The sequence below is a fragment of the Lucilia sericata genome, unplaced genomic scaffold (genome assembly GCF_015586225.1).
Source record: "Lucilia sericata isolate MDLA Ls3-8-SP2 unplaced genomic scaffold, ASM1558622v1 Contig002673F_arrow, whole genome shotgun sequence".
Classification (NCBI taxonomy): domain Eukaryota; kingdom Metazoa; phylum Arthropoda; class Insecta; order Diptera; family Calliphoridae; genus Lucilia; species Lucilia sericata.
This window is the reverse complement of record NW_023996403.1, coordinates 32,928-44,653: the sequence shown is the minus strand read 5'-3', so window position 1 is coordinate 44,653 and position 11,726 is coordinate 32,928.

The following is an 11,726-nucleotide window of genomic DNA, read 5'->3' as shown; positions in this document are numbered from 1 at the left end:
ATTTAGGCAATAGTCTACAAAAGGTGGATGTCATATTCAGTTTACGTATTCGAATATGGTCTGTTCATTCGTCTGACAAGTGTTCTAGTACTGTTATTTTAAAGTGAGTGGTGTTATGATGATCGCCTTTTTCATCGAATGTTCAACTAAACGATAATTAAGTGTTTCTTTATTGAACAATTTAGTTTCAATGAATACAAAAATATTGCCAATAACGGAATTACGTGGGTTGTAGATCAAGTAGTTGGCTCTTGTGATATATTCTTGGTATTTTTTTCAATCTAATCAATGCAATTTATTTTACAAGTGTGGAAACTCTTTGATGATAAACTGTCGATGGAATTTTCCATTTGATAAAACAAAAAAAAAAAAAAAAAAAAAACACAAATAAATGAATTGTATTAAAGGGAAATTTTGTTTTATGGAAAAGGAAGCCAAAAGATTGTTAAATTAGAAGTGGTGTTCAACCATAATCATAAGAGGAATCTGCTACTTTTTCTAATATTTTAGATTAGTTTTGAAGTGTTCGATTTTAATTTTAAAAGTGTCATGGAATAAAAGGTATTTTAATTTACACTCAAGTGGGATTATATTCGTAATAGGAAGATTGGAAAGCTTTTCGTGAAAGTGATTGTCACGAAAAAGCTTAGGCATTAGAACTAAACTAGAACTGAACTAGAACTGAACTAGAACTTAACTAGAACTGAACTAGAACTGAACTAGAACTGAACTAGAACTGAACTAGAACTGAACTAGAACTGAACTAGAACTGAACTAGAACTGAACTAGAACTGAACTAGAACTGAACTAGAACTGAACTAGAACTGAACTAGAACTGAACTAGAACTGAACTAGAACTGAACTAGAACTGAACTAGAACTGAACTAGAACTGAACTAGAACTGAACTAGAACTGAACTAGAACTGAACTAGAACTGATCTAGTACTAAACTAGAACTGAACTAGAACTGAACTAGAACTGAACTAGAACTGATCTAGTACTAAACTAGAACTGAACTAGAACTGAACTAGAACTGAACTAGAACTGAACTAGAACTGAACTAGAACTGAACTAGAACTGAACTAGAACTGAACTAGAACTGAACTAGAACTGAACTAGAACTGAACTAGAACTGAACTAGAACTGAACTAGAACTGAACTAGAACTGAACTAGAACTGAACTAGAACTGAACTAGAACTGAACTAGAACTGAACTAGAACTGAACTAGAACTGAACTAGAACTGAACTAGAACTGAACTAGAACTGAACTAGAACTGAACTAGAACTGAACTAGAACTGAACTAGAACTGAACTAGAACTGAACTAGAACTGAACTAGAACTGAACTAGAATGAACTAGAACTGAACTAGAACTGAACTAGAACTGAACTAGAACTGAACTAGAACTGAACTAGAACTGAACTAGAACTGAACTAGAACTGAACTAGAACTGAACTAGAACTGAACTAGAACTGAACTAGAACTGAACTAGAACTGAACTAGAACTGAACTAGAACTGAACTAGAACTGAACTAGAACTGAACTAGAACTGAACTAGGACTGAACTAGAACTGAACTAGAACTGAACTAGAACTGAACTAGAACTGAACTAGAACTGAACTAGAACAGAACTAGAACTGAACTAGAACTGAACTAGAACTGAACTAGAACTGAACTAGAACTGAACTAGAACTGAACTAGAACTGAACTAGAACTGAACTAGAACTGAACTAGAACTGAACTAGAACTGAACTAGAACTGAACTAGAACTGAACTAGAACTGAACTAGAAACTGAACTAGAACTGAACTAGAACTGAACTAGAACTGAACTAGAACTGAACTAGTACTGAACTAACTGACTGAACTGATCTAGTACTAAACTAGAACTGAACTAGAACTGAACTAGAACTGAACTAGAACTGAACTAGAACTGAACTAGAACTGAACTAGAACTGAACTAGAACTGAACTAGAACTGAACTAGAACTGAACTAGAACTGAACTAGAACTGAACTAGAACTGAACTAGAACTGAACTAGAACTGAACTAGAACTGAACTAGAACTGAACTAGAACTGAACTAGAACTGAACTAGAACTGAACTAGAACTGAACTAGAACTGAACTAGAACTGAACTAGAACTGAACTAGAACTGAACTAGAACTGAACTAGAACTGAACTAGAACTGAACTAGAACTGAACTAGAACTGAACTAGAACTGAACTAGAACTGAACTAGAACTGAACTAGAACTGAACTAGAAACTGAACTAGAACTGAACTAGAACTGAACTAGAACAGAACTAGAACTGAACTAGAACTGAACTAGAACTGAACTAGAACTGAACTAGAACTGAACTAGAACTGAACTAGAACTGAACTAGAACTGAACTAGAACTGAACTAGAACTGAACTCGAACAGAACAAGTTTAGATCAAATCAATTTAGCCCTTAATTTAATCAAGAAATATAATTTAAATATTTTTTTCAAGCATATTTCCCAATACTGCATTGCTTTCTGTTTAAAATAAACATAAATTTTGTGTCTAAACGTCAAAACTTGAAACACTTGCTTAAAGGATTGAATTCTCAATAATTGATTGTAACTTTGAAAAACATCACAAATAATTCAATTAAAATTTATTGTGTTGTTGTCTTTTATCCTTATAAAAGACAACAACAACTGTGTTTGTTAGGCTTGTTGTTTTTATCCCTGGAGATTTAAACTGTTAAATATTAAAGAGAAAAACATTTTAAATGTTAAAAAGTAATAAAAAAAAGTACGACAATTTTCTTGCATGTTAACTTAAAAAAAAAAAAAAAAAAAAACGAAAATAAAACAGCAACGTGTTTTAAACATCAGCATCTCTGTCATTCATTCCAAGAACTAAACGACATAAGGACAGACTTATATTTAGACAGTTAGATGACGGTTGGTTCGGTTTCATCTTCTGAATGACAACATCAAGAGATGGGATACCATTTCAAGGACTTTTTTAAAAATATTTATTTAATGTGAAAAAGAAGAAAAACAACATGTTCATGTTGATTTCGCACAAATCAATTTACAAGTTAAAACAAAGGCAAAAAATTATTCTAAGTAAAAACAGAAAATTTTTTGAATTTTTTTTTTTACAATTTTTAAACAATGTTTCCGTTTGAAAAATGTCGACAACATTCATAACGGCGGATGTTGTCAAACACATGAACGGAAGGAGTGAGTGATAAGGATTGACTGTGAGTTCAAAGGAAACAATATCGTTTAATATTTTTAAGGTAATTTATTAGGGGAACAGAACTAGAACAGAATTGGAACAGAACTAGAACAGAACTAGAACAGAACTAAAACAGAACTAGAACAGAACTAGAACAGAACTAGAACAGAACTAGAACAGAACTAGAACAGAACTAGAACAGAACTAGAACAGAACTAGAACAGAACTAGAACAGAACTAGAACAAAACTAGAACAGAACTAGAACAGAACTAGAACAGAACTAGAACAGAACTAGAACAGAACTAGAACAGAACTAGAACAGAACTAGAACAGAACTAGAACAGAACTAGAACAGAACTAGAACAGAACTAGAACAGAACTAGAACAGAACTAGAACAGAACTAGAACAGAACTAGAACAGAACTAGAACAGAACTAGAACAGAACTAGAACAGAACTAGAACAGAACTAGAACAGAACTAGAACAGAACTAGAACAGAATTAGAACAGAACTAGAACAGAACTAGAACAGAACTAGAACAGAACTAAAACAGAACTAGAACAGAACTAGAACAGAACTAGAACAGAACTAGAACAGAACTAGAACAGAACAGAACAGAACAGAACAGAACTAGAACAGAACAGAACAGAACAGAAACTAGAACAGAACTAGAACAGAACTAGAACAGAACTAGAACAGAACTAGAACAGAACTAGAACAGAACTAGAACAGAACTAGAACAGAACTAGAACAGAACTAGAACAGAACTAGAACAGAACTAGAACAGAACTAGAACAGAACTAGAACAGAACTAGAACAGAACTAGAACAGAACTAGAACAGAACTAGAACAGAACTAGAACAGAACTAGAACAGAACTAGAACAGAACTAGAACAGAACTAGAACAGAACTAGAACAGAACTAGAACAGAACTTAAACAGAACTAGAACAGAACTAGAACAGAACTAGAACAGAACTAGAACAGAACTAGAACAGAACTAGAACAGAACTAGAACAGAACTAGGACAGAACTAGAACAGAACTAGAACAGAACTAGAACAGAACTAGAACAGAACTAGAACAGAACTAGAACAGAATTGGAACAGAACTAGACAGAACTAGAACAGAACTAGAACAGAACTAGAACAGAACTAGAACAGAACTAGAACAGAACTAGAACAGAACTAGAACAGAAACTAGAACAGAACTAGAACAGAACTAGAACAGAACTAGAACAGAACTAGAAACAGAACTAGAACAGAACTAGAACAGAACTAGAACAGAACTAGAACAGAACTAGAACAGAACTAGAACAGAACTAGAACAGAACTAGAACAGAACTAGAAAGAACTAGAACAGAACTAGAACAGAACTAGAACAGAACTAGAACAGAACTAGAACAGAATTAGAACAGAACTAGAACGAAACTAGAATTGAACAGAAATGGAACTGAATAGAAGTGATCTAAAACGAAAAAAATGTATAATTTAAAAAAACTTTCAAATTTATCCACTTTTATTTATTTTCTCATAAAAGAGAGTAAATTTCCCACAAATTTCCCGGCTGCTAAATCTTAATTGTTTATTTCTTGTGTTTTTGTCTATCCAACCAACCATTTATCCTGTAGTTATGTTTCGGTGTCTGTGCTGTTCATCCGATTGTCAGTCCGTCCGTTTTGCAATGATTCCTTTGGCTGTAATCTCTCGTAGGTGTTATTATTGTTTGTGTTGTTGTTTTTGTACTGTTCAAATTGTCAATTTTAATTTGCATACAAAATTGTAATGTTTGTTAAAGCCTGTGCGTTCTTAAAGTGATGGATGTCTAGCATTTTATAAAGCATATCTTAAGGCTGGTGTAAACAACCGGAAGTCATTTAAAATTATGATTAGTGCAGACATACTAAGAGAGTTTTCGTTACCTGTAAAAATTATTTTTTCTTGTTGATAAATTTTAAACAAAATTATAATTTTTATTTAAAAAAATATTATTCGATGCATAATTTTGACTAAATTATTTACCACAAAAATAGTAGTATCACTGATATCATCGATATAGTGTAAGTAAACGCCCTAAGCTTAGTTTTTTAAAAAGTGTATTTATTTAATTTTAAATATACGTTGCCTTGTCCGATTTAAAAATTCATATATGTAATTTAGCAATTACAATTAATATTTGTCTACAACAATCAAAACAAATCAAGAAAACGTAATCCCAGACAAAAACAATTTGTTCCGACATCTTAAGTATTAAATTGCTTTGATTGCGTTAAATTATTAAGAAAAAACAAACAAACGTTTGAAAAACAAAAATCAGAAAGAGAAATATTAAAATTGCTTCGTCGACAAATTACTTGATTGTCGCAATTCAATTTACACACTGTTCAAGACAATAAGAAGAAAAAATAGTTTATGGCTTTATAAAAAAATAAATAAATTAAATTAGAAATTTGACTCCGTTGGATTTTAAAATAAAATAATGGTTGTTCCACAATTTTTTTAAGAAATTTTGTGTGCGTTTTCTACAATTCTACCCATTGTAGCGTGATTATCAGTTTTGAAATCAACGATAAACAGTTTTCAAGTGCCAGAGCGCCTAAATGGTTTATTTTCGTTTTAATTTCCTTTATAATTTGATTTTCAGGGAATTTTTTGAAAACTATAATGCTATTAAACAATTGTTGAAAAATGAAGAGTATTTCAAAGATTGTGTATATTTTTAATTTCTCAGTAAATAATCTGTATAGATTATGTTCTAATAAGTGGTGTTCTTCAGACAAAAAAGCTATTCAAATGATTTGAAATTTACACAGAATTATATTTTAGAACAGAACTAGAGCCGAATTAGAAAATAGAACTAGAACAGAACTAGAACAGAACTAGAACAGAACTAGAACTGAACTAGAACAGAACTAGAACTGAACTAGAACTGAACTAGAACTGAACTAGAACTGAACTAGAACTGAACTAGAACTGAACTAGAACTGAACTAGAACTGAACTAGAACTGAACTAGAACTGAACTAGAACTGAACTAGAACTGAACTAGAACTGAACTAGAACTGAACTAGAACTGAACTAGAACTGAACTAGAACTGAACTAGAACTGAACTAGAACTGAACTAGAACTGGAACTAGAACTGAACTAGAACTGAACTAGAACTGAAACTAGAACTGAACTAGAACTGAACTAGAACTGAACTAGAACTGAACTAGAACTGAACTAGACACTAGAACTGACTGAACTGAACTAGAACTGAACTAGAACTGAACTAGAACTGAACTAGAACTGAACTAGAACTGAACTAGAACTGAACTAGAACTGAACTAGAACTGAACTAGAACTGAACTAGAACTGAACTAGAACTGAACTAGAACTGAACTAGAACTGACTAGAACTGAACTAGAACTGAACTAGAACTGACTAGAACTGAACTAGAACTGAACTAGAACTGAGCTAGAACTGAACTAGAACTGAACTAGAACAGAACTAGAACAGAACTAGAACAGAACCTAGAACAGAACTAGAACAGAACTAGAACAGAACTAGAACTAGAAACTAGAACAGAACTAACAGAACTAGAATCATGAACTAGAACTGAACTAACAGAACTAGAACTGAACTAGAACTGAACTAGAACTGAACTAGAACTGAACTAGAACTGAACTAGAACTGAACTAGAACTGAACTAGAACTGAACTAGAACTGAACTAGAACTGAACTAGAACTGAACTAGAACTGAACTAGAACTGAACTAGAACTGAACTAGAACTGAACTAGAACTGAACTAGAACTGAACTAGAACTGAACTAGAACTGAACTAGAACTGAACTAGAACTGAACTAGAACTGAACTAGAACTGAACTAGAACTGAACTAGAACTGAACTAGAACTGAACTAGAACTGAACTAGAACTGAACTAGAACTGAACTAGAACTGAACTAGAACTGAACTAAACTGAACTAGAACTGAACTAGAACTGAACTAGAACTGAACTAGAACTGAACTAGAACTGAACTAGAACTGAACTAGAACTGAACTAGAACTGAACTAGAACTGAACTAGAACTGAACTAGAACTGAACTAGAACTGAACTAGAACTGAACTAGAACTGAACTAGAACTGAACTAGAACTGAACTAGAACTGAACTAGAACTGAACTAGAACTGAACTAGAACTGAACTAGAACTGAACTAGAACTGAACTAGAACTGAACTAGAACTGAACTAGAACTGAACTAGAACTGAACTAGAACTGAACTAGAACTGAACTAGAACTGAACTAGAACTGAACTAGAACTGAACTAGAACTGAACTAGAACTGAACTAGAACTGAACTAGAACTGAACTAGAACTGAACTAGAACTGAACTAGAACTGAACTAGAACTGAACTAGAACTGAACTAGAACTGAACTAGAACTGAACTAGAACTGAACTAGAACTGAACTAGAACTGAACTAGAACTGAACTAGAACTGAACTAGAACTGAACTAGAACTGAACTAGAACTGAACTAGAACTGAACTAGAACTGAACTAGAACTGAACTAGAACTGAACTAGAACTGAACTAGAACTGAAGTAGAACTGAAGTAGAACTGAACTAGAACTGAACTGAACTAGAAACTGAACTGACCTAGAACTGAACTAGAACTGCAACTAGAACTGAACTAGAACTGAACTAGAACTGAACTAGAACTGAACTAGAACTGAACTAAAACTGAGCTAGAAACTGAACTAGAACTGAACTAGAACAGAACTAGAACAGAACTAGAACAGAAGTAGAATAGAACTAACTAGAACAGAACTAGAACAGAAACTAGAACAGAACTAGAACAGAACTAGAACAGAACTGAGAACAGAAACTAGAACAGAACAGAACAGAACTAGAACAGAACTAGAACAGAACTAGAACAGAACTAGAACAGAACTAGAACAGAACTAGAACAGAACTAGAACAGAACTAGAACAGAACTAGAACAGAACTAGAACAGAACTAGAACAGAACTAGAACAGAACTAGAACAGAACTAGAACAGAACTAGAACAGAACTAGAACAGAACTAGAACAGAACTAGAACAGAACTAGACAGAACTAGAACAGAACTAGAACAGAACTAGAACAGAACTAGAACAGAACTAGAACAGAACTAGAACAGAACTAGAACAGAACTAGAACAGAACTAGAACAGAACTAGAACAGAACTAGAACATAACTAGAACAGAACTAGAACATAACTAGAACAGAACTAGAACAGAACTAGAACAGAACTAGAACAGAACTAGAACAGAACTAGAACAGAACTAGAACAGAACTAGAACAGAACTAGAACAGAACTAGAACAGAACTAGAACAGAACTAGAACAGAACTAGAACAGAACTAGAACAGAACTAGAACAGAACTAGAACAGAACTAGAACAGAACTAGAACAGAACTAGAACAGAACTAGAACAGAACTAGAACAGAACTAGAACAGAACTAGAACAGAACTAGAACAGAACTAGAACAGAACTAGAACAGAACTAGAACAGAACTAGAACAGAACTAGAACAGAACTAGAACAGAACTAGAACAGAACTAGAACAGAACTAGAACAGAACTAGAACAGAACTAGAACAGAACTAGAACAGAACTAGAACAGAACTAGAACAGAACTAGAACTAGAACAGAACAGAACAGAACTAGAACAGAACAGAACAGAACAGAACTAGAACTTGAACTGCTACTAGCACTTACAACTCATTTACATATCTAATATTCTTTACTAGACATTGAAAAAAACAGCCTAGATTTTATAATGTAAACCAGATTTTACAAATTAACATTAATTTACTAAAACCAGTCACAATTTATTACATGCACCAGTTCATTAAAACAATTGCCAGCTAATTAATTTAAATTATTTGATTAAATACACGTAATAACTAGACAAAGGCATTGAAAAATTTAGCAACAAAAAAAAAAAGATTAATGAACAAAATACACGTTTTAAAAGTCCCCCATAGGAATTTTTATAGTCGAGTGATAAGAACATCTTAATCATGCGTTTATATTTACAAAACCAAAAAAAAAAAGATAAAAATATCTATATAATCTTATCGAAAAGTCAAAATGTCTAATAACTAGATAGATAGTATATTAGATAGCAGACGATTTCCAGTTTTCTAACTATATTTGTACACGTCATTTAGGGGATTTGTAATTAGTTGGCTAATACCTTGTTAGCATTATTTTAATATTTAGTTATAAATTAAAAAAGGAATTCTCTGTATAATTATCTAATTATCAGATAAATTGTCTACAATACTATAATTATATTCAGGTTAAAAAAGCTATAGTTATTTTATATTATCAGTGTAGTTATTAAGACAATTAAAGCTGTAATAGATTTCTCTGGATTATATATAATTCCATGCAAATGAAACAGAAAGTTTAAAAAATGTAGTGAGAAATCCAATTTAAAAAAAATATCTATGATCTCGACTAATCTATAGATATGATCTGTAGTCAGGACTATAAACTGATCTATAGTCTGGACTTTTGACTGATCTGTAGTCTGGATTATAGACTGATGTATAGTCAGGAATATAGACTGATCCATAGTCAGGACTGTTGACTAATCCATAGTGAAGATTATAGACTAATCCACAATCAAGATTATAGAATAATCCATTGGCAAGTCTATAGACTGATTGATATGCAAGACTTTAGACTGATCTATATAGTCTGAACTGTAGACTGATCTATATAGTCTGAACTGTAGAACGATCTATAGTCTGGACTAAAGACTGATATATAGTCTGGATTTTAGACTAATCTGTAGTCTGGACTATAGAATGTGGACTGATATATAGTCTAGACTGTAGACTTATCTATATGCAAGACTTTAGACTGATCTATAGTCTGGACTGTAGACTGATCTATATAGTCTGGACTGTAGAATGATCTATAGTCTGGACTGTAGACTAATCTGTAGTCTGGACTATAGACTGATATATAGTCTGTAGAATGATCTATAGTCTAGACTGTAGACTGATATATATGCAAGATTTTAGACTGATCTATAGTCTGGACTGTAGACTGATCTATAGATATATACAGTCTATAGTCAAGACTACAGACTGATCTATAGGCTGAACTACACTCGAGATTATAGACTACTAGAACCTTGTTTATTGTCAAAACTATTGACTATTACTAATCGCCTTTGACCTATATACAAAACGTCGTGAGAAAATTATAGCGCAGCATAAAATTCGACATTGCCTTCGTGCAAAAACAATCTAATCTAAATTATATAAAACTTATCTAACAGTCCACTCATTCATGGCAACTTGAAACGATTACAAATGATAAGTGGAAGAACAAAAACGAAAAACCTAAAATATCAACAACTTTTAGCTGATTCTTTCTCTATATTAGTTCTCTTGGAATCTTAAACAAGTGGCACAACTACAAAACACCAGCGGCTAAAGGGTGGGGAAAAAAATCAGTGAAAAATATTTCAATGGAATAACTGACGTCTAGCTTTCTTTGACATTCATTGTCTTGAACAGCGTCCTTCAAAATGAACGAAAGAAAATTAAAAAAATAAAACAAAACTATTAATCTTATCAGATTTAATTGAATACTATCATAGACTTATGGTTGGCTAGCCAAAATATCTATTCATTCAAACATGATTACAAATATTTTAACTGTGTTAAACAAATCATTTATTTACTATTTTCGTATAATGGTTAAATTTCAATTGAAAGCCCCACAAATATTTCTTTATTCATTTATCAAATTCAATTATTACTTAATGCAGTGGGGAGTAAGGGTTATGTGTCAATAAATCTTTTTCTTCTACAGCTATGACTCAAGATCGTGGGTGTTTATTTAGGAGGGTTTGATTTCTTATTTACTTCTAAAGTGATTTTAACCTTGTTATGTTAGATTTAATTTATTGTTTACCCCAGTTATTAACTTGAAATGAAATTTACTTTGTAATTATAGTAAATAAATAAATTCCTTGAAAAACAATCATTTTTTTATTTACATTTTAGATTAAAATCTTATTTAATAATTTATATAAAGAAAAAAACTGACAAATATTCACGTGCTTAATTAGTTCAGTTATAATTGTTTTACATTGCTTTTGGAATGTGTTTGTAGTTGAATAGACATTTATTTGTATAGATTATTTATATACATACACCAACGAAAAAAATTGGTTTAAATAAAGCAGTTTTTTCGACGTTTGAAAAGAAATTACGGCTTATATTTAGTCAAGACTATAGACTGATCTATAGTCAAGACTATAGATTGATCTATAGTCAAGACTATAGACTGATCTATAGTCAAGACTATAGACTGATCTATAGTCAAGACTATAGACTGATCTATAGTCAAGACTATAGACTGACCTATAGTCAAGACAATAGACTGACCTATAGTCAAGACTATAGACTGACCTATAGTCAAGACTATAGACTGACCTATAGTCAAGACTATAGACAAGGCTATAAATTGATCTA